The sequence below is a fragment of the Cupressus sempervirens genome, chromosome 8 (assembly GCF_028749045.1).
Source record: "Cupressus sempervirens isolate cs-2001-9-10 chromosome 8, ASM2874904v1, whole genome shotgun sequence".
Classification (NCBI taxonomy): Eukaryota; Viridiplantae; Streptophyta; class Pinopsida; order Cupressales; family Cupressaceae; genus Cupressus; species Cupressus sempervirens.
Window position 1 is genome coordinate 493,085,001 of NC_143125.1, and position 25,018 is coordinate 493,110,018.

A 25,018-nucleotide genomic window follows, 5' to 3' on the forward strand; every position below is an offset into this window, starting at 1 on the left:
ACACACTTTGATTATGTAGGGAGAAAGAAAGCCAGGCAGCTTGAAGGAACAACTCGAAGCTATTACTCCACACTTGGAAGAAATGCGATGGAGAAAGGAAGACCGGATTAAGCAGATTGTGGATGTTAAGACACAAATTCAAAGGATTTAAAATGAAATTACTGGATATATGCAGCTCAATCCTTCTGCTGTTAGTGTAGACTATAGCGATTTATCTGTAAGAAAGCTTGAAGAATAGCAGAGTCAACTCCAAGCACTTCAAGAGGAGAAGGTAAGGATTTTATGACTGGTTCATTTCATATTTTTCTCAAACATCTAGGCTTTGTTATGTTATGTTGGCGATTTTAAGGGATTCAGACTTTCTTCAGTCCAATGGCCAATCTGCGATATAGAATTATTGTTTGCAAGTATGGGGTAATATTATTACTCGTGAGATCAATTGTAATCACTGCAATTCAATCAGTTTTTCCTGCTATTAATTCATAGTTCCCTACTTTTCAGTGACACGTTGCTTTAATCTTAATGCTTTGTTCACTCTCCCATCTTACTGAATGTTTGAAGTCTTGTTTTATATGTAGAGATCCTTTTAAAATATTTATTCTCTAGATTGCATATAAAATTCTAATATGTGACCTCAGTTATTCTAATCGGATTCTAGCTTGAAAACATATTATGAGGTAGTTGTCATTGATGTCTATTTTTCATTTATGAGGGGCTTTTAATGTTTTCTTCACTCTCCCATCTTACTAAATGTTTGAAGTCTTGTTTTATATGTAGAGGTCCTTTTAAAATATTTATTCTCTAGATTGCATATAATGTTCTAATATGTGACCCCAATTATTCTTATCTGATTCTGGCTTGAAAACATATTATGAGGTAGTTGTCTTTGATGTCTATTTTTCATTTATGAGGGGCTTTTTTTCATACGCTAGATTGATTGTTTTTCATTTTTTTTTGCTAACATTTGATGAATTTTGATGGCCAGTAACATAAGATGTGTCAAAATACCATTTCTTAAACTGTATATGTCAACCTACTTGTGCTTTGTCTTAATTTACCATAAACTTCCTCTTGATTACCACATCATTTCATTTAATGTGTCCTGACACCTTTATTACATTCATTGTCTCTATTTGACATTTCCTTGTTCTCACTCTCTATTGTTTTTACCCCAGAATAATTGCTTGTTCAAAGTAATTGAGTATTGTAATACCCTTCATGAATTATGCTCGATCCTTGGCATAGATTTCTCATATATTGTTAAAGAAGTGCATCCAAGCTTGGATGAGTCAGAACAGGCAAAGAACATTAGTGATGATACTATTGAAAGACTAGCAATGATAATTCATAGATTGCGAGAAGAAAAAAGAAATAGAATGCAAAAGGTAAGTTCTTTTATAGGGCATTTGTTTTAATTGCACAACTTATTTTATTTTGTTGTATTGTTTTGTGCAAGTTGTGTGTTTTGTGATCTGTGTCAGTGCTAAAACTCTTCTACTATGGATGTTTACAGCTTCAAGATTTGGCTACTACTATGCTTGAACTCTAGAATTTAAAGGACACAACTGTTGAAGAGAAACTGATGTTCTATAGTGTTACTTGTAATATTGTAGCTTTAGAGCATGAAATTTTCTCTCCCAATTCTTTGTTAGAGGAATTCATTGAAAATGTATGTAGGTTGACCTATATCCAATCTGATGTTTGCAGATATTGATGTCATTCTTGTGCATGTAAGCTCACTTTTTCTTTTTGTATATGTAATATGATTATGATTCTGTAGGTTGAAGTAGAGGTTGCAAGGCTAGAGGAGCTGAAAGGAAGCAAGATGAAGGAACTTGTTCTAAAGAAGCAAATAGAGTTGGAAGAAATTTGTAGAAGAACTCATCTTTTTTCAAAAAGTAATCTTGCTATGGATGAAGCAATTGTCTCCCTGGATTCTGGTAAATTTTTGGCACTGCTTTTTTTGCTTCTTATGTTAGAATATAACCAAAGATATCTATTTTCACTCAAACAACTGATGTGATTTTGGTTTCATCTCTTAATGTTTTCAGGGTTGGTTGATCCATCAGTACTTCTTGAAACTGTTGAAGAACATATTGCTTTGACTAAAGACGAGGCATTTAGCAGGAAGGAAATCCTTGAGAAAGTTGAAAAATGGATATTTGCATGTGAAGAGGAGGTCTGGCTGGAGGATTATAACAAGGTATACAATATAAAAAATAGTCAATTCTATATTTGCAATAGTAAAATGCTTTTATCTAATGCTATGCATGAATCCAACAGGGATATGATACATGCATGTATTATTGTTGGATTTTTATTAATGTATGAACCTTTGCAAGCATTCAAGGAAAACATCATTTGTTCCAACAAGCATCAATCTAAACCAGAAAAGTTTTACAATGGGCATCTACTTGAGAGTGAAACATATATTAGAGGCCATGTTGAATGTCTTGAAAGTGGTGTCTTCCGCTCTGATCTTCCTACAAAATTTTGTCTTGAACCTTCAGCTTATCAGGTGCCTTTCTGGTCAAAATTTCTTTTGAAAGAATATATTTTGCAGGAATTTTTTGTTGAGTACAATGTTATCGAATTCTTCATTGGCAAGCCCAAAGTCTGGTCCCATTCTTGCAAAAGTCTGGTCCTTATCATATTCTTGCTAAAGTTTTTCCAAATTCTGTTAAACGAACCCAACACAAATTTTGTAGATAATGCTTTGTCATATAAGACTTAGCTCTACAATGTGTTGGTAACATCTGGCTCTGAATTTGCTAGTTCTTTGGTGTCTGCTGATTGGTGTAGGTATTGTTAAATGAGCATTATGGAAGCAAGTACAATATTTTAGGGAATATACATCTTGAATAACAACCGTTGTTGGGGCAAAGTGTGCTTCGAGTATTGTAAGCAATGCACTTTACTACTTGGCTGCAGGGAATGCTGATTGGGGTGTTAGTTATTTCTTCAATATAGGAAATGTTAACAATAACCATGCTAGGATCTATACAATGCTGGAGTCAAAAAGTTCATAGTAGCAGGGTTGTCGATCTTGGGATGTTCACCTTAAAATAGAACATTTCTTGCTATGGCAGGGAGGCCATGCAATGTAAGAATAAATGATGCATCACTCTACTTCAACAGAAACTGGGCACCTGCTCTCTCCAACTTGGAGAGCTCACTGCCAGGATCAACTATTGTTTACTCAGACATCTATGACATTGCAATGGATGTTGTTTCTTATCTATGACATCTATACAAGTTTTTCACCATATAGCTTGGATGGACCAAAAGATTCATCATTAGAACCTTGTAGTTCTGATTCTAATTGTGGATGTTCTCAAGAAAATTAGAATTCTGCTTCTTACCAGAGTAATTCCTTCCAGACTTTGAAATTTCATATCAAACCAAACATTGAACTGATTAAAAATCCAACCTTGTTGATTGTGTGAATGTGTTCCATAAAGATAGAGGTTTCACACATCACATATCCTTTTGTTATTCATTGATTACATGATCAATAAAAAAGTTAACTAAAATCTCTACATTTCATGTTATATCCATTTGCAGCATGTGTCTCATGGCTATGTTTTTGTGATGGGCGATAACCAGAACAACAACTGTGACTCTCATGTTTGGTAAGTAGAGTGGAAGCTTAAGTTTCTAATAGATTGTGTGCCACCTATATTTGTATATCTGACTTTTAAATGGATTGACTCTGATTTGTCTTATTTTAAAATAGGGGATCTCTTCCTATCAAGAACATTCTAGGAAGATATGTAATGTGTTATTTGCGACCGTCACAATTGGGATCCGACATATACAGACATCATTAGATTTTTAGAGGCACGAGATTTGCTAGGATGTTACTAGACAATAGCTTTTATGAAAACATGAATTTCTTTTTGTGGATAAAATCCTAGTAGTAGTCATGCATCATCTGCAACCTTCAAATATTGGCAGGGACCCTAGTGGACAAAAAACTAGTGGTTGTGAGTATGTGTCATTGGAGTATCAATTCCTGACTGGGGTAAATCTTCTTAGGAAAATGTTGTCTATAGTAAAATGAGCAACTACAGACTCTACAGACTCACTTCTCAGTCACATAATTTGGTGGTCGTAATTTCCTTATGTTTCTGATTATGAGATATTACTTGAATTCTTCACAATTCAATGAATATAGAAACAGTTTCTTGTATTAAAGTAATATTTGAATGATTCTTAATTCCAAATGCATATACAGTATGGTTCAGATCAAAATAATTATGATTGCATAACAATCAAGATGATATATATTTGCTATTTCTGATATACAAGAAATTAGATGCAATGACTGAGGAAATTCTCAGTACCTTGTACTGTTCATTGTGTTTGATATACAAGTAAGAATTTGCAAATATGCAGGCCGTCTCTGATATAACTTTATATTTATGCTCTAAATATTGTGATAAGTTGTCTGATATGACAATATAAATATACTCAAAGATGATGTCGTTTCTGATGGTAGACTTTATATGCCTGCACTGAATGGGTGCCAAAGGCAATATGCTCTCTTATAGAGTGATCATTGTGAGATACAAAATATAATAAGTAGACTTGGTGAGCTAACTTAATGAGTCAACTCGTTGAGGTGACTGGGTGGGGGTGACTTGGTGAGCTGACCTGGAGAGTTGGCCTAGGGGGTGGACTTGGTGAGAAAACTTAGAGAGTCGACTTGGTGAGCGTACTTCAATTGTCAGCTTGGCGAGCTAACTTGGGGAGCCGGCCTGGCAATCTAACATGGTGAGTGGGCTTAAAGTGGCAACTTGGTGGGGCAAGTTGGTGAGCCAACTTAGCGAGGCCACTTAGAGACACGACATGGCGAGCTGACTTGGTGAGCAAGCTCGATGAGTGGACCTAAAGACTAACCTTGATGAGGCACTTTGGTGGGGTGACTTGATGATCGAACTCAAAGAGTCAACTTGTCGAGCATACTTGAATAGTCAACTTCATGGGGCAAGTTGGTGAGCCGACTTAGCGAGTCCACTTGGTGAGGCGAGAGGTAAGTCAACTTGGTGTGGTGACTTGGCGAGCTGACTTGGTTAGTGGACTTAAAGACTGACCTTGATGAGGTGCTTTGGTGGGGTGACTTTATGATCGAACTTAAAGAGTCAACTTTGTGAGTGTACTCGAACAATCGACTTGGTGACATGACTTGGTGGGCTGGCTTGGTGAGACGACCTGGCATGCGTACTTGAATAGTAGACTTGGTGAGCTAACTTAATGAGTCAACTCGTTGAGGTGACTGGGTGGGGGTGACTTGGTGAGCTGACCTGGAGAGTTGTCCTAGGGGGCAGAATTGGTGAGCGAACTTAGAGAGTCAACTTGGTGAGCGTACTTCAATTATTAGCTTGGCGAGCTAACTTGGGGAGTCGGCCTGGTGATCTAACATGGTGAGTGGGCTTAACGTGGCAACTTGGTGGGGCAAGTTGGCAAGCCGACTTAGCGAGGCCACTTAGAGACATGACATGGCAAGCTGACTTGGTGAGCAAGCTCGATGAGTGGACCTAAAGACTGACCTTGATGAAGCACTTTGGTGGGGTGACTTGATGACCGAACTCAAAGAGTCAACTTGGTGAGCATACTTGCACTAGTGCATTTGGGTTCATTTTTCAACCTTCATTGATCAAATTTTTGACCCAATTTTTGACCAAATTTGACCAACCCATTGGTCAAAATTTATCTGGTTGAAATTTTGACCAACTCATTGGTACATGATTTGTCTCAATCATATAACTAATTATATATTTTTCATATTAGTTACTGTCAATTTTTTTCAGGCATTCTATAAAATAGTTCACATGCCTTGTGTATGATATGACATTTTACATGCATCTTGCACTCTCTCTCATCTGGCTAATGATGGATTACATAGAGTGATCTGAAACCATGATGCTAAAAAACACACAATCAAATCCAAAATGAACTTGCACTACAAATGGATTGTGGAAATCTGATATTGGTAAAATTGCATGCATGTCTACCAGGACAATCACAACTTAAACATATATTTGTCCTAGTAGACATGCATGCAAAATTAACAATATCAAATTTTCACAATCCATTTGTAATGCAAGTTCATTTTGGATTTGATTGTGTGTGTTTTTTAGCATCATGGTTTCAGATCACTCTCTGTAATCCATCATCAGCCGGATGAGAGAGTGCAGGATGCATGCAAAATGTCATATCATATGCAAGGCATGTGACTATTTTATAGAATGCCTAAAAAAATTTTTACACCTACCTGTTGGTAGAAATTTCTACCTTCATTAGTCAAAATTTCTACCTTCATTGGTCAAAATTTTTGACCTTCATTGGTCAAAATTTCTACCTTCATTGGTCAAATTTTTGACCTTCATTGGTCAAAATTTCTACCTTTATTGGTCGAAATTTTTGACCTTCATTGGTCAAAATTTCTACCTTTATTGGTTGAAATTTTCTACCTTCATTGGTCAAAATTTTGACCAATTCATGGCAGAACTTGCACCATGGCTATGGAGGTTTTTCGACCAACGTATTGGTTGAAATTTTGACCAACCAGAAGGATGGTCAAAATTTTGACTGGAAAAATTCTGACCAATGAGTTGGTCAAAGTTGGTCGAAGTTTGGTCGAAAATTGGGTCAAAATTTTGACCAATAATGGTTGAAAAATGGTCTCAAATGTACTAGTGAAGTCATTTCATTGCAGTATTGTCCTATAAAGTAGTAGATAATATACATCTTCACCAAACCCTTCACTGAGGTCAAGTATCTTCATTTGCAAGATCTCTTGGGGGTGCGAGATTTTTCACTATGGGGGTCACATGACTCTTATCTTCTTTATTGTACTTATCTCTCTTTTTGGGGGAGATTTTTTCCCATGAGGTTTTCCCTCTTTCTCTATTTTCATAGATTTCATTTCATTGCATTGCATCACATTGTATGTAGAGCATTGCATTTGTACATGAGTACCTAACATGGCCTAGTAGCTGGGACCCATCATGCATTTTCATCATATCTTTTTGTAAGCTTAAGTGCATTCCCCTAAGTTGCAATTAAGGGGGGGTGTTAGTCTAAATAATTAATTATTATTACACTTTACTTAAGTTTACTTAGGTTAATGCATTATTATATTAGTTTTCATGTAGACACCTAGGAGTATGCATAGTCATATGAGTTGACATAGTTGTTCACACTCTAATTAAGCACATGGTGTCTACAACATCTCTTTATGAGATACACCTATGTAAAGCTTAACCTCTCATCATCGTACAAACTTCTATGCTCAATGGAGGATAATCCACTCTTGGTGGACATGTTCTTAGTTGTGAGGCTTATCACTTTGCTAACTCCTAGTCATTCTAGAGGCCTTTATATATAGACACTTCTAGTGTGTATGTACATCATTTATTCATTCTTATATTTTTATTATGATCATACATCATTTGGCCCATAGTGTGCTTTGTTCTTGAGCTTCTTGATCTTGGTGCTATTTTTCCCTAAGGCAAATTTTTACACACCCAAATATAAGGAGGGAAGATCAACCTTGTTGCACCCCAAGATGTTATATATCCCCTTCCCTTAAACATATTGAATATTTAAAGAAGCTGGAAGGAGGGCCATTAACCAAAATTGCAAAGGTTGGAGTAGTAATGAGTTGCATTGTAAACTTCATCACATTTTTTCCAAAACCAAAATCTTGCAACACCTTTTCTAGGAAAGTCCAATTAACATGGTCATAAGATTTTTCCATGTCAATTTTAAGAAGGAAACCTTGCTTTTTAGATAACTCCAAAGAATGACTTTTTTTAGGAACCATGATAACAGAATCCAAAATTTGTCTCCCAAGAGCACAACTACTTTGTTGGGAATGAGACAGGAGAAGGAAGAGGAGAAAGAATTCTCAAATAAAGTACCCAATATAGATTTGAAAATATTCTTTCCTTCAAGCAAACTATTCCTAATCTTCATATTCAAAGATCCAATTTTTCCATTTGGGAAGAAGGATAATGAGGCTCTACCGATTTCATGATTTTTCCAAGAGCCAAAGCTCACCTCCAATTTTGTGATTTTTGGAATGGGAACATGATCCTTTTTGCAATTTTATGGTTTTTCTCTATTATGATTTTATGGATCTTGACGTCACAATTTTGCAACAAGTGTGATTTTAAATGTTCAATATCACTATTTCATAGATTGAGATATCAGAGCATCCTAGTTTTGCAATTGCTCATCAGGAATCATTTGTTGAGCCTGAGTTTGCAAATATTTACATTTTGAGGAAATATTTATAGTACTAATGAAAATACATATGCATTAAAAGCTAAGTATATTTTCATTCTATCTTTAATTAGCACATAAATAGATGTGACAATTTTCTTATGCTCGTGCATCCAAATTGTTGGTTAAAACTTAATGCATCTATTAACCATTGCTAAGAAGGGACATTATAACAAAAAATTCACTTGGATTATCCTTGCATTGAAAGATTTTGGTTGTTCTCCATTGGTGTAGGTTTTGAAGACTTTTTCAACATGGGACTACCCATTCAAGCTTTTAACAAGCAAGATGATTTAAGGCTAGTTATGCAACCAGATTTGTCACCAACAGAGGAGGAATAGTCAAATGTTCTTAACAACACGTACATGGCCACCTGGGAACTATGAATGAGGTATGCTATCTATGTCAGTGATTTCCATGAGCTAGAGCTTGAGGAAGACAAAGTTGAGGTCCATGCCATCCTTGTTGAATTTGAAGAACTTCGCGAGAACTAGCATTTTGAAGAATTTCTTGATATAATTTGAGAATTATAATTTTTGTTTTAAAGTTTCTTAAAAATTAATGATTGTAATGTCCTACAAATGGTTACAATTAGTTATTAGTTAGTTTCTTTTTGTAAAGGCTTGAAGCTTTTTGCACTTTTTCATTTTCTATAAGAAAGGATACCATGACCTTGTAGGATAAGAAGAATATAGATGTATAAACATATAGATATACAAAAACAATAATAAATAGATGCAACATAAGGTAGCTATTGCAACCAGTCATAATCCAATTGTACTTATTTTTAGATTAATATATATATACTATGTTTCTCTTCTAAAATTGACCATAACAATTGGTAATTGTAAGTTGTCTTCTTAGATTTATATTGTTGTTGATAGATTGAAATTGAAGTGAATCCTTGATGAACATATTTCATATAGGGATTTTATGTAATTGGTCTTCATCTCCTTTGAAGTTAAATTCAATTCGCTAGGGTTTCACAACTTCAAGTCCTCTGTCTAGCAATTGACAGAAGCACACCTATCTCCAAGTAATTTGATGATTGTGACAAATAGTATTATTGACTATATTCTCCACTTGAAAAGGACTGATCTTTTATTTCTTCTAACAAAAAGTGCAATTTTGTGGAGGTGTTATTCTTTGTCTTACTCTTTTGCATGCACATTTCATCCCATATTTCAAAATTTACTTTCAAAGCATTAAAACTTGATTTCTCCTTGAGAAAGTGCTTTCCCACTCAAGAGTATCAATCTGAAGTCTGCATTGGAATTTTTTTTCCTCTATGAGAGTTGAGATATAAGGTACAACCACCTAGGTCTTGCAGAGCTTGAAGTCTGGAAATTGAGATATTATGTTTTGACCTTCTTTTTTGACCAAAATTGTGTTGATTTCCTAGAATCAAGTGAGCAAGGCTTGTAGGTTTTCAACCAAAATTTTTGAGAACCAACAGATTAGAAAATTTTCTAGGGAGAGTTTCTTAGAATTCATATTGTGCAGATACCTAGAATTTTTAGTTTTTTAGACCAAAAAAGAAGTAAGATTTTAGATCAAAGTATACTCTACTAGAGGAAGAAACTTAGATGATCCTGCATTTTATCCTCTTAAGCAAGGTGGTGACTTTATAATTTATGAATATATCAGTCTTGAGTGATCAAGTGTTAGGGTTGAAAAGAAAAGGACTATTAGACATCTCTCCCTAAACTTTTTATGGAGAAGGATGTCAATTTATATGGAGATGGAGGTTAGTTCATTTAGGAACATACTATCTTGAGTACACTCCCAAGAAAAGGAGTAGGAAAGGATAATAGATTGTTGACATGTCATTCACAAGATATAAGAAGTTTGTTGATAGAGAGAGGGCATTATATATTGATGGTCAAGACAAAAATGAGTGAGGAGAGGAGAACCTATTTCATAATATGGGTTCATTTATTAATCAAGAATAATGTGAAACTCATCATGTAGATGATGAAGAAGATGATGAAAATGAGGATTCACAAAAACTTACTAAAGCCGTTCAAATCTTGTTGTGTCCTGACAAAGAATTGAAAGCCCATAACATAGTTTCTACTGAATTATTGGAAAGGGAAAGTATAAAAAAGGATGATATCATTGATCCAAAGCCAACAAGAGAGAAAGGAGAGTCATCTAAATATACTCCTCCTCAAAAAATGAAAGGGTCTTCATTTAATACTATGCAAAAGAATCCTTTATATAATAAGAATTAAGAAACAAGTCATATTCCCATTCAAAATAAGAATCAAAGGGATAGGACTGAAAGAGATTGGAGAAAAAGAAATTGCAATAATCAAAACAATATGATGAATAATCAGAGGCAACAAGAATATCATCATAAAGGAGTAAAGGCTCCAATAATAATGGAGAGATATAACCAATTGGATTTTACTAGGATAGTTGGGTACCCTAACCCCATATCGAATGATTTAAGAACTTCCATACCTAAATTCTCTAGGGAAGAGAATAAAACTATTGAAACACATGTGATCAATTCAAAAAATATTGTTAAATAACTTGAGCAACATAATGTAGATATTTTTATGAATTTTTTTGTTCAATCTTTGACTAAAGATGTTGATAAATGGTAAAAAGGACTCACTGATGGGTCCATATGAAGTTGGCAAGAGTTTATGGATTTGTTTCTTGAGCAATTTAGAAATCATACAAATACTTCTTTTGCTTCACATAAATAGGCTAGCATAAAGAAAAAACCAAATGAGTCTATTTTTGAATTTAAAAAAAGGTTAAATAAGGTTTTTAGTACAATCCAACAAGATATAAGACCTGTTGATTCATTCCTAATTGATTTTTATTTAATTTCTTTTGAAAGTAAAACTCATTATGAGATAAGGTCACATAGACCCTACACTTTACAAGAAGCTTTTAAGGTTGCAATGAAAATTGAGAATGATAGGAAGGTTGCTAGTAGAATTGGTAAAAGGGATGACCCAAGGGTATTTGATCCCAAAAACCGAAAGTTGAGCAAGGATGAAGACAAGATTGATTAAATTTTGGGTATGATTAAGGACCTTCATGTGAAATGTAATAGGAATAATGGAACAAGGTTAAATAGGAATTAAAAACCTTACTACAAAGTAGATAGATATAGATTATAGGACATGCCTTATAATACATCTTGGAAGGATGATAAACAAGTGAGAAATAATGAAACCTCAGATCCTTTGAGAAAAAAAAATTATTATGTTGAGACTGGTCCTTGATGTTAAGTTTGCAAACTACCCCACATGCTAGAACATTGTCTGGTAGCAAGAAGCATGTTAGGAGAATAAATTCACCAAGGGGATTATCAACAAGCTGTGAATACATTATCATCTGAGCCTTTTTGGAGAGAAGATGGCTCTTTTGAGGAAGAATATATCACTGATGTGCATACAAGAAGAACAAGGAATCATAACACTCAACTAATTTTCTCTGATGAAGATGAGAAACATATGTTAAGGATATCAACTGCAAAAGAAATAAGGGCTCATACAATTGCAATAGTTGAACAAGCAAGAAGCAACTATAGACTAAGGAATATGTTTGCTAATCTAGGTTTAACAGGAAGGATGAAAGTCCCCACTTTTCCTAAAAATGGAAAGGAAAAAGGAATATCTAATGATTAAATGAACCCACCAGTAACACATCCTACAATAGGTAGAAAATTCATGACTAGTAATTCATTTATTTCTAATGCTTTATCTTAATTAAAGATCTCAATTCCACTTTTAGAAGCTGTTAAGATTCCTAAATATGGAAAATAAGTCTTAAATATTTTTTCTAAAACTAACAAAGAGGGGTGTGTTTATTTTAGTGAGACTCTTGTTATTTATTTAGGGACAAATATTAATGAGAATGCCCCAAAGGTGGATTTTTTTACTTAACTCTGTTGATATACAATAAACTAGTAAATAACTAAATGGTAGACTCAAGAACATCTATGAATATAATGCCTATTGAAGCTATGAGGGAACTAGGATTAAAAGTAGACATCCCCCATGGAAAGTATTATACTATGGATAACAGAGTTGTGCCTATAGTGGGAGTTGTTAAAAATGTTGACTAAATGTTCAGTTCTTCTTTGGATACTTATAAAATAGATATTATTGTAGTTGAAGTTCTCGCTTACAATGGTATGTTGCTTTCAAGGAAATGGTCAAAATTAGTTGGGGGGCCATAAGCAATTGGACTTATCTAATGCAATCATTCCAATCAATGGCCATAATATTAGGATTGATAAAGAACCAATATATCAATACCTTGTCAAAAATTCCCACCCTAATAAAAGAATAATTTGTTGTTAGATGGATATGAATAATTTCCAAGGAAATATAAATAAACCTGTTCAAGTTATGGAAGAAAAAAATGAGGTTCTTATAAAGGAGGAGGGTGATCAATTGTGGCAAATACTTTTTGATGTAACATGTAGCAAGGAAGGCAATGGGTTGGTGTTATTCTTACATTACCATCAAGCAACATATTCAGGTATGTTTTTCTATTGAATTTTGAATGTACAAATAATATCGTTGAATATGAAGCTCTGATTCTAGGTCTAAATATTGCCAAATTTCATAAGATAAAATTACTTTCAGTTTTTGGTGATTCAAGATTAGTAATTTATCAAATAAGTGAAAAACTTACGACATATTTTTTTGGCCGATATAATGGAAAATTTAACTATTAAACAAATTGATATCCCATTACAAGAAATTGTTCAGGTTGAGATGAAAAATAGGCCATATGTTTTAGATAATATTCATAATTGGAAAGTCTTTGAGATTGATAAGAATTTACTACAATTCTTGACATGTGAAAAGGATCAGTAGGATATTGGTATTGACTAAAACGAGATGATTGAAATTAAAGAGGGAAAGGATACTATCTTTGGAGAAATTTTTTTACAACTTAAGTATAATAAAATACCAAAAGGATTAGTAACTTTAGAGCACATATTTGATGAACAAGAAAAGCTAAAAGTGCACTCCCCTGTTATTATGCAAGAGAAAGTTGAGAAAGTTAATCTTGGGAATGAACACTCTCTAAGGGAAGTTTTTATTGGGAAAAATCTGTCAGTAAGGATAAAATTAGAGCTAATCACCCTCTTGAGGAGATATAGATATATGTTTGCATGGTCTTATGATGTTTTGAAGGCATACAAGAAATATTTATTTCAACATGAAATACTTATGAAGCACGATACTAAACCATTCAAACAAAAGAAAAGACTAGTAAATCCTCTCTTGGATCCTAAGATGCAAGAAGAAAAGATTAAGATGGGAGGTGCTAACATTATTAAACCTATTAGATATTCATCATGGATCTCTAACTTGGTTCCTGTTAGGAAAAAGAATGGAGATAAAAGACCCGGTGTGGACTTTATAAATCTAAATATACCATCATTGAAAGACAAGTATGCTTTCTTGAACATGGATATTTTGGTGTAGAAGATAACAAGTAATGAATTGTTATCCATGATGGACAACTTTTCTAGTTATAGTCAAGTAAAACTCAAAGAAACAAAATAATATAAGAAATTTTTTACTACTCCTTGGGGAACATATTTTTATGCTAGAATGCCCTTTGGATTGATGAATGTTGGGGAAACTCTTCAAAGAGCTATGGATGTTTCTTTTGAAGGACTTATTGATCAAATTTTGGTAGTTTACCGAGATGATCTCATTTCTTACTCCCAAAAGGCTAAAGATAATTGTAAGCACTTAGAAAAGATTTGTAAGAGGGCTCTAGAATATGATATATCTCTTAATCCTAAAAAAATATCAATTTGGAGTCAAAAAGGGGAAGTTAATAGGGCATATTGTTTCAAAGGAAGGGGTGAGAATAGATCTTGAAAGATTTGCATCCATTGATAGTATAAAGGTCCCTAAGACTATTAAAGTTATTCAGTCATTTTTCAGACACATTAATTTTGTAAGAAGATTTGTGTCTAATTTTTCAAAAATATTTAAATTTGTATCTATGATGCTTGAGAAAGGAACCAAAATGGTTTGGGATGTTGAAGCTTTGCAAGAATTTTCTCATATAAAGAAAGAAATTAAAGAAGCCCCTATTCTTAAAGCTCCAGATTTTGAAAGCCATTTCAATTATTTTCCTTCACATCATACCATACTATAACTACAATCATGCTTCAAAAGATTAATGAGGGATATGAACAACCTATCACTTTTTTTAGCAAAACTCTACAAGATTCATAACTAAATTATGACATCAATGCAAAACAAGCATATACTTTGGTAAAAGTTTTTAAAGTTTTTAGGCCATATTTAGTTGGTGATGATGTAATAGCATATGTCATTAATACCATAGTTAAGGATATTTTTAGACAAATTGAGACTATAGGGAGAAGATATATATGGATTACTCAAACTCAAGAATTTAATATAAATATTCAAGTAACCAAATTGGTCAAAGGTCAAGGGTTAGCAAAACTTATGACTAGGTCAAATTTGGAGGCATCCCAAATTAATCAAGTAGAAGAAGAATATCATCAAGAAAGTATTGAAATGTGTCGATGGTATTATGATGTTGTCTACTATTTTAGGTGTGTAAAATATTGTGAGGTCCTAAGTGAGAATCAAAAGAGAACTATAAAATTATAAGTAGTTAAATATATTCTCATTTAGGATGATCTTTAATAGAAAATGGATATGGTATTTTACATTTTTGTTTAGATATGGGTCAAGCTCCAATAATTATTAAAGTGATGCATAAGGGGGTTTTTGGAGGAAATTTCTCATCAAAAACCATAGTTCATAAGATCTTACGGGCTAGATATTATTGGCCCTATCTTTTTTAAGATAACATTTCTTATGTTAGAAAATGTGAAGCTTGCTAGGAATTTCATGTTTATGCTTAGTATCTTAGACCCTTTTTCTTCTAAGAATCCATATCATTGTGTATATTATTAGAATAGAACTCTTTTTACTTTTGATATATTTTTTTTTCTTGTCATTGTTTGATTGCAAAGATAGCTGGATTCTTGTCATATTCAAGTGAAAATATGTCCCCAGAAAGAGCCACTAATAGGGCTTTAAAAATCTTCTTTCCTTCAAGCAGATTATTTCTAATTTTCATAGTCAAAGCTCTAATTTTCCCATTTTGGAAGAAGGATAATGAGGCTCTACTGATTTTGTGATTTTTCTAGGAGGCAAAAGTCGCCTCTAATTTCATGATTTTGGGAATGAGATAATGAGCCTTTTCCAATTTTTGGATTTCTCTCTATGATGATTTTCTGGATTTTGGCTTCAAAATTTCACAACAAATGTGAGTTTCTATGTCCGATATCGCTAGTTCATAAAATGAGATTTCACAGCATTCTAATTTCATAATTGTGCATGAGAAATCATCTACTGAGCTTGAGTTTGTGAAGATTTACATTCTGAAGAAAATCTTTTTAGTGCCGATAAAAAGACATATACATTAAAAGCTAAGTATATTTTCATTATATCTTTAATTAGTGAAGAAAGAGATGTGACAATTTTCTTATACTCGTGTGTGTGAATTCTAGGTTAAAATTTAATGTATATATTAATTATTTCTCATAAGGGACATTATAAGGAAAATCACTTGGATTGTCCTTCCATGGCAAGATTTTGTTTGTTCTCTGTTGGTGTAGGTTCTGAAGACATTTTCACCATGGGACTACCCATTCAATCTTATAACGAGTATGATGATCTGAGGCCAATTATGTAACTAGATTTTTCACCAACAGAGGAGGACCAGTTAGATGTTCTTAACAAAAAGTATGTAGCGACTTGGGAAATACAAACAAGCTACACCAGTTATGTCAGTGATGCCCATGAGCTAGAGCTTGAGGAAGATAGAGCTAAGGTCTATATCATCCTCACTGAATTTGAAGACCTTCATGGGAATCAACATTTTGAAGAAATTATTGATATGATCTAAGAATTTTTATTTTTATTTTTATGTTTCTTAAAACTTTATGATTGTAATCTATTGAAGATGATGAAAGATCAACCCCACAGCTCCCAAGAATCACCTACATGCAAACACCTGTCATAGAAATAGAGAAGCAAAAAGCTATGGAGACTGGAATTCCCAAATCCATAGATGAGATATTTTGATGAGAAAAAAGATAGATTTCTATAATCAAAAGTGAATTAATAAACTACAAAGAGATCAATATTTATAAAAGGAGATCAAAACCCTAACAGGGTAAAACCTAGGTTGCATAATAATAATTAATAAAAGAATTAATTATTATATGCCTAAAGTTTAGCTTAAGTAACTAGAGATAATAAGTGACTTAATAATTAAATCAAAATTATTTAATTAATAAGGAAATATCTTATTACTCTAACACCCTCCTTGAAGATAAACTTAGAGAGTAGCTAAAAACCTAGAAACTACTGCTTAAAGCAAATTGGGTCTTGGCAATAAGGTTTGATGATGAGGGCACAACCCAAGACAAAATGAACACAATTGGAAAAGGGGAATATTATTATCATAAGTGATATGCTATTACATTTAGTACAACAAAAATAGACTCCACAACATTCCCTATGGGCTTACAATGTTATCATATTCTGGATAAAAACACTTCTCACAGTACCTTCTCCCAAACTCCACCAAAAAATTGTGTTTACAATGTCAAAAATGACCCTAAGTAGCCCAAATTGGGTTTAGGATTAGGAATAGATTCTAGAATATGCCATTTTTCATCCATTGCCAAAATAGGAAGTTCCAAAAAATATGTTAGAAGTTGTTGTAAAATTAGAAGAATATGGAAATGGTAGTTCAACTTTTGGGAGGCATAACTTTTGATCCGAGACTCCAATTGACCAATTGTTTACATTTTTAAAAAGCTCTCCAAGTGCTTTATAGCCCTTTGGAGTAGCTTCAATCGTACCCCATTTTTTAGGCTTATACAAGGTTGTTTAATGCCTCAAATCTGACTTTGAAGCACTTGTAGGGGGCCTCCAGGCAACTTAAAACTACAATAACTTTCAAACCATAAAGCCTTTTGACCTAATTCTTTTTCTAGAGTTCTCTAAATTACAAGTGTAATCATCTCTTAAAATTAAACCCTCTAACTCATCATAATTATGGCTCAATTATAAAATAACCTTTTTCTGCATTGGCACATATTCCAAGGTGCTCAAAAACACTAACCCAAAAAACCAATAGTGGAACTATGAGAGTTGGAATCTCTATTTGACCCAAATGGATATCCAAAAATAAAAACACATTAAATAGAAACTATCACTAAGCATATTTTTGGGTAATACAGGATTGCCCTTACACCATTGGGTGCTCCTGCATCAGACACCAAGGGTAAATTGAAAAGTGACCCTATCACTTTATAGTTGGTAGAGGAAAACCCAAATGGGAAACCTTTGCTATAGATATCAAAGTTGAATCCTCCACTGGTCATCCTTTCCACTTCACCAAGTATTCTTTATACTGCCTATTTCTAGTACTCTGACCCACATGACTATTCATAATTTCTTCAATCTCTTCCTTCTCAGAAGTAGGAATTGGACATGACTCCAACATCAAATCCTCCTCTGCACCATCATCATGATATTCCATTAAGTCTACAATTTTGAAAATAGGAGAAATGTGAATACCATTTGGAAACTCCACCTCATATGCATTTCCTGAATCATGTTTCTTCAAAATTTTGTAGGGACCAAATTTCTTCATCTTTAGCTTTTTGTAGGTACCCACTAGAAATTGTTCCTTCCTCAAGTATACCATAACTAGATCCCAACTTGGAACTCTCTATGTCTCCTCTTTGATCTACTCTCGCCTTATACTGTAGGTTCATCTTGGTAATATGTGCATGTACCTCTTCATGTAGGTTCTTGACATGTTCAACAAAGTCTTCTACCTCAGTACTTGTCCTCTCTCATTGCTCCATCTTCCTCAGCTCTGGTGCAGTCCTTGGACTACTCCCATACACAATTTGGAATGGTGATTTACTAGTACTCCTATTCACAGAATTTTTGTAAGCACATTTTTCTTGTGGTAGAAACAAATCAAATCCTTTGGGCTTATCTCCTATTAAACACCTCAGCAAATTGCCCAGACTTCTATTCACTACTTCTGTTTGTCCATTAGTCTGCAAATGATGTGTAGAACTAAACTTCAATTCTATCTTCAACTTCTTCCATAAAGTCCTCCAAAAATACCCAACAAAATTAGTATCTCTATAAAAAACAATACTTTTTGGGAGACCATGTAGCCTCACCACCTCTTTAAAAAACAAATCTGCAATATGTACTGCATCATGAGTCTTGTGGCATGGAATTAAATGTGCCATCTTGGAGAACCTATCAACCACCACAAATACCAAGTCATTACCCCTTTGTGTCCCTAGCAATCCAAGAAAAAAATCCATACTTATATCCTCCCAAGGCTTTGATGGAATAGGTAATGGCTGATAGAGTCTAGTATTTTGACTAAATCATTTGGCTATTTGACATACTCAACAACTCTACACAAACTTCTTCACATCCTATGATAATTGAGGCCAAAAATAATGTTCACTAATAATGGAAATGGTCTTATCTCAACCAAAGTTTCATGCCATCCGTCCACTGTGTTTCTCCTTAATCAAGTTCTCCATCATGGAACTCCTTGGAATACACAATTGACTACTCTTGAACAACATACCATCCTAAATCATGTAATCTAGCCACCTAGTCCTATCTAGAGTAACAAGTTCTTTACAAGCCTTCCAAGCCTCTACAAAGTTAGGGTCCTTAGGGTATAGATTCTTGAGTTCATCAAACCCAACCACTTCAACTTACATTTCTATAAGCAAAAAATGTCTCCTACTTAATGCATTTGTAACCCCATTATACCTTCTATTTCTATGTTCCAATACAAATGTATAGCTTTGCATGAACTCTACCCATTTCAAATGTCTCTGATTCAATTTACCTTAGCTATTTAGGAACTGCAATGCCTGATGATTAGTATACAAGACAAATTCTTTTGGAAACAAATAATGCCTCCTTTCTTTAAGGCCTAAACTATTGCATAGAACTCCTAGTCATAAATAGAATACTTCTTCTTTGCATCATTCAATTTTTCACTAAAATAGTCAATAGGTTTACCTTCTTGGCTCAACACAACTCCAATAGCACTGCCACTAGCATCACAATCCACTTGGAACACTTTGTTGAAATCACGAAGTGCCAACATAAGTTTCTCTATCACCTTTTTCTTTAGTAATTCAAAACTCCTTGTAGCTCTTGTAGTCCACTTGAACTCTTTTTTATCCGCCCTCATTGTTTCAGTTAGGGGTGCACATATACTACTAAAATTCCTAATGAACTTCCTATAAAAATTAGCCAGACCGTGGAATGACCTCACCTCAGTGGAAGACCTTGGAGTAGGCCATTCCAAGATGATCTTTACCTCCTCTGGGTCCATTTTGAGACCTTCAGTTGATACAACAAACCCCAAATAGACTAACACCCTTTCGACAAAGCTACACTTCTTTAAATTAATCAACAATTTCTCTTCCCTCAACTTTTCAAGGACACTACAAATGTGCAATAAATGTTCATCCAAATACTTACTAAAAATCAAAATATCATCCAAATAGACGATAACAAATTTTCCCAAAAATTTCTTTAATACCTCATTCATAAGCTGCATGAAGGTGCTTGGCACATTGGTCAATCCAAAGGGCATGACTAACCAATCATATAGACCCTCCTTGGTCTTGAATGTAGTCTTCCACTCATCTCACTCTCATATATGTATCTGGTGATAACCACTCTTGAGATCTATCTTTGTGAAGTACTAAGCTCCACTCAAGTAGTCCATAAGATCATTCATCCTTGGCAAAGGAAACTAGTACTTGATGGTTATTTTATTTATAGCCTGAGAATCTGTACACATTCTCCACTCTCCATCCTTCTTTTTTGCTAGCACTATAGGTACTGCATATGGACTTAGGCACTTTCAAATCAAACCTTTCCTCAATAGCTCCTGAACTTGTATGTTTAGTTCCTCAATCTCAATAGGAGTCACCCTATGAGTAGCCTTGTTAGGAAAACTAGCTCTAGGGACTAAATCTATTTGATGACTAATTTTCATTCTTGGTGGCAATCCTTTTGAAAGATTATCAGAGATTCCATCTCCATACTCACTTAATAGACCCAAAACTTCAAGTGGGACTTCACTACTACCTTCCTTATTCTTTCTAGGAATTAAAGCATAACACATATTCTGATGTTTCATGCCATCCAAAAAAAATCTTCGATCGACAAGACATACCCTAGCACTACTACATACCTTTTCACCCCCCTTTATCAAGGGCTTCAATTTGTGGCAAACTCCATCCTTTTTCAAAGAGTATGTATTTGCATGACCATCATGTATAGCATGTCTATCAAACTATCATGGCCTTCCCAACAATAAATGGTAGACATCCATTGGGATGATGTCATAGAGAGCCTCGTCATGGTAACTCCTAATCTTGAACTTTACTAAGCATTACTCACTAACCAAGGCCTTATGATCATCTTGCACCCATGCAATCTGATAGGGATGGGGATATTTCTCCATCTTGAGCTTTAGCATTGAAACCAATTCTTTTGACACCAAGTTGTTAGTGCTCCCACCATCAATAATCACATCACAAAATTTACCCTCACACTTGTACCCAGTACAAAAAAAATTCCTCCTTTGTCTAGGTTTAGTCTCACTACTCAACAAGACCCTTTCATTAACTAGAACCTCTCCTCTTTCTGCATCCTTTGAATGTGATGACTATGCATCATCATCCACATGAGAAACCCTTTCTTGACCATCAACTCTCCTATCTATCCTTCCTTGGCATTGAGGGAATTCATAGGCATGATGACCTTCTTCAATGTAGTGAAAATAGGTACCATGGAAGCCTCCTCTTCCTAAACCTCATCTATGTCCTCTACCTCTTCCTCTTTGATCTCTAAAGTTTTGATCACAGAAGCAATTAAAACCCTCATTCCTCTAGTTTCAGTTGGTACCCACATCTTCATTTTTCTTCTAGTTTTTCTTTTAGCCTCCAAATGACCTGTTAATGTCCCTTCCTCCATGACTACACCCTCTTTTCCTTCCATCACACTTTTTGTTTAACTTCTCCTCAACTTGCAAGGCAAATTGGTATGCCTCTTCAATGCTAGTCATTCTAACCAGAGTTAACTCTTCCTGAATGCTAGGTCTTAACCCATTAAGGTAACCAAAAACATTCTCCTTGTTTTCTTTTGCATGCCCCGCCCTAATAAGGACTCAATAAAACTCTTCTTTGTATTCCTAGACAAATTTTCCTGCTTGCATTAACCCTTGCATCTTCTTGAAAAAATCAAGCTCATAATAAACAAGAATGAACTGCTTCTTTAGTTTGTCCACCATGCGATCCCATCTTCTGATTTTCTCCTTTCCTCTTCTATTTCTTTCCAATTGAATCTATTGCCACCTAATTTTGGCATGGCATTTCATTTTAGCCTTTGCAAACTTAACCCTATCAGGGTCCCTAATATCCTCATACTCAAAATATTCCTCTAGCTCATTGATCTAGTTGATCAACTCAGTTGGGTTTAGATTTCTCGAAAACATGCCTACTTCAATTTTAGGTCTTTTTCCCAACTTGGAAATGGCCCTAAAAAGCTTCTCTTCCACCTAGTTTAGGACTTCTCTATTTCCTTCCCCTTCCTACACAATATTTCCTTCTTCATTTTCCTCCTCACTTTTGTTGCCTATGATAATATTCATCCCTCCATGGATCTCCTCTTGCAATGCCTGAACTTGTTTCTAGAGGGCTCTAACCTTAGGAGGAACAACTCTAGCCCTCCCACCACACTCCCTTCATGGATGAATCTTCTCACTATATCAAAACCCACAACCACATAGTCCTAGTTCAAATTTCCTCACAATCAACGCTCTGTCTACACACTCAAGAAAATTTGGCTCTGATACCACTTGATGAGGGCACAACCCAAGGAAAAATGAACACAATAAGAAAAGGGGAATATTATTATTAGAAGTGATATGCTATTACATTAAGTAAAACAAAAATAGACTCAACAAAATGCCCTATGGACTTACAATGTTATCAAATTCTAGAGAAGAACTCTTCTCATGGTACCTTCTCCCAAACTCCACCAAAAATCGTGTTTACAATGCCAAAAATGACCTTAAGTAGCCTAAATTAGGTTTAGGGTTAGCAAAAAATTCTAGAATATACCATTTGGCATCCACCACCAAAATAGAAGGTTCTATAAAACATGTTAGAAGTCAATGTAAAATTAAAACAATCCATAAATGGTAGTTCAACTATTGGGAGGCATAACTTTTGATCTAGGACTCTGATTGATGAATTGTTTACATTTTTGGAAAGCTCTCCAAGTGATCTATAGCTCTATGGACCAACTTCACTCATACCCCATTTTTTGGGCCCATACAAGGTTGTTTAGTGCCTCAAATCTGACTTTGAAGCACTCTTAGGGGGTCTCTAGGCAACTTAAAACTGCAATAACTTTCAAACTGTAAAGCCTTTTGACTTGATTCTTTTTCTAGAGTTATTTAAATTATAATTATAATTATCTCTCAAAATTAAACTCTCTAACTCATCATAATTATGGATCAATAACAAAATAACCTTTTTTTACATTGGCACATATCCCAAGGTACTCAAAAACACTAACCGTAGAAAACCAAAAGTGGATATATGAGAGTTGGAATCTATATTAATGGGTATCTAGAAACAAAAAAAAAAATTAAACAAAAACTAACACTAAGCATGTTTTTGGGTTGATACATGATTGTCCTTACACCACTGGATGCTCCTACATCACCTGATGAGGTACCCAAGCACAACCAAATCTATGCAAAGAGGAGAAATAGAGAAAACCACAAGGGAAAAACCCTACTCCAAAAAGAGATGGAAGACTGTTCCAAAAGATAGGAACAAAAGAATGATTGTGAAGAACGACACTGAAGTATGAAGTTGTGAACACTACCAAACTATTGATCTGAAGAACCTCCACTATATAGAACACGATCAGGTAGAGAAGACTAAGTCTAAAGAGATGATCAATTAAAGATGGAAAGTATCTTCATGGTCTCCAAAAATAGGAATGAAAGAATGTGTATATGGTAAATGATCCATCTCACTGAAATGCATAGGTATCCAATCACTGCAATCGCCTAGTAAATAGGATCAAATACTGAATACATAGCTCAATCCATTGAATAAAGAAAGAAATAGAACCAACTTAACCCCCTTATAATGTTGAGAGGTAAGACATGAAAACTAAAACTGAATGCAATATCTCCTATAGAAAGAAGAACTAGGAACATCAAGAGTACAAAAGAAGTACAGACACCTATAATGGCATGTTTCATTGACACATCACGAGGCTAATGTCATGGAAAGAACACTCACTTGACAAAGGAATATGGTGATTATGGCCACAATGAAATCCCTCAAGGAAATTTATAATGTAGTGCAAGTATAACAAAACACAAAGATGTCCAAGATCCTAAAATGTAATAAAGTGGCACTTTATCTTAGTTTGTTTGCAAAAATACTACAAAAGGATGTCAATAAAGATCAAAAGACACATAAGACTGATACAATAGATAGTACAACCCTTGAAAAATCATCTAAAATAATAAAATTGATCCTCAGACCTGGAACAACCGAGATATCCATCAGAATGTAGAAACAAAAAAAAATTTAATGGGATGTGCTTGGAGCAAAATCTGGAAAATAGAATTTTTCAAAATGTCTCTCAGAGTACAAAATAGAACTTATGACTTTGATAGCCTAAAAAAAATATGAAATAGCATAAAAAATCCAAATACACTCCATCACCATGATGGGCTTAGAATCAGCTTTCCAACACTTCTTTTGGATCAAAAAACAGAGTTTGAATGAGCAAATTATGGCCAAAAAACCACATAAAGGTCAAAAAAGTGTTGAAAAAATGAGAAAAAAATTTATTGCCTTGGGATATGTGCCAAAATATCTTGAAAAGTGTGCACACCAACATCAAAAATTGCCTTGAGAAACATGTTAGTTTCTTACAAAAGATGTCTCGATTTGTGTGCCCAAAAAATATTGATTTTTGTGATAAAATCACAAAATCACTACCTTAAGAAATGTGCCAAAAATCTCAAATTTCAAACTAAAAATCTTGATTTGTGAACCAAAAATCTCAATTTCCATGCAAAATTAGAAAATCATCATCTTGGGAAACATATCAAAAAATCTCAATTTTTGAATTAAAAACCTCGATTTGCATACCAAAAATCTAAAAATCACTACCCTAGGAAACATGTCAAATATGGGAGCAAAATTTTTAGCCTCAAATTCCAACTATGTCCAAATTAAAAAAAAATTATATGAAACTAGAGATTTTTGAGCACTCTGAGCTCAATGGTGATGTCCGTTTGGGCTCAAAGTGCACCAAAAAATAGTGACCCCCCATATTCAATACAAAAAAACTCTAAAAAATGGAACCCTTTGAAAGAAAAAACACAGATCTAAAAGCCAAGCCAAAATTCTCATAAATAGAACATGGGCATGAAGATTTGGAGCTCTGATACCATTTTGAAGTTGATGAAAGATCAACCCAAAAACTCTCAAGAATCACCTACATGCAAACACATATCACAAAAGAGAGAAACAAAAAGCTATGGAGGTCAAAATTCCTAGATC

At 34.3% G+C, this 25,018-nt stretch overlaps 1 pseudogene; it reads left to right on the forward strand.

Annotated features, from left to right (window-relative positions):
- Positions 1 to 25,018, forward strand: part of LOC149543356 (65-kDa microtubule-associated protein 3-like) — a 37,987-nt pseudogene that overhangs the window by 863 nt on the left and 12,106 nt on the right.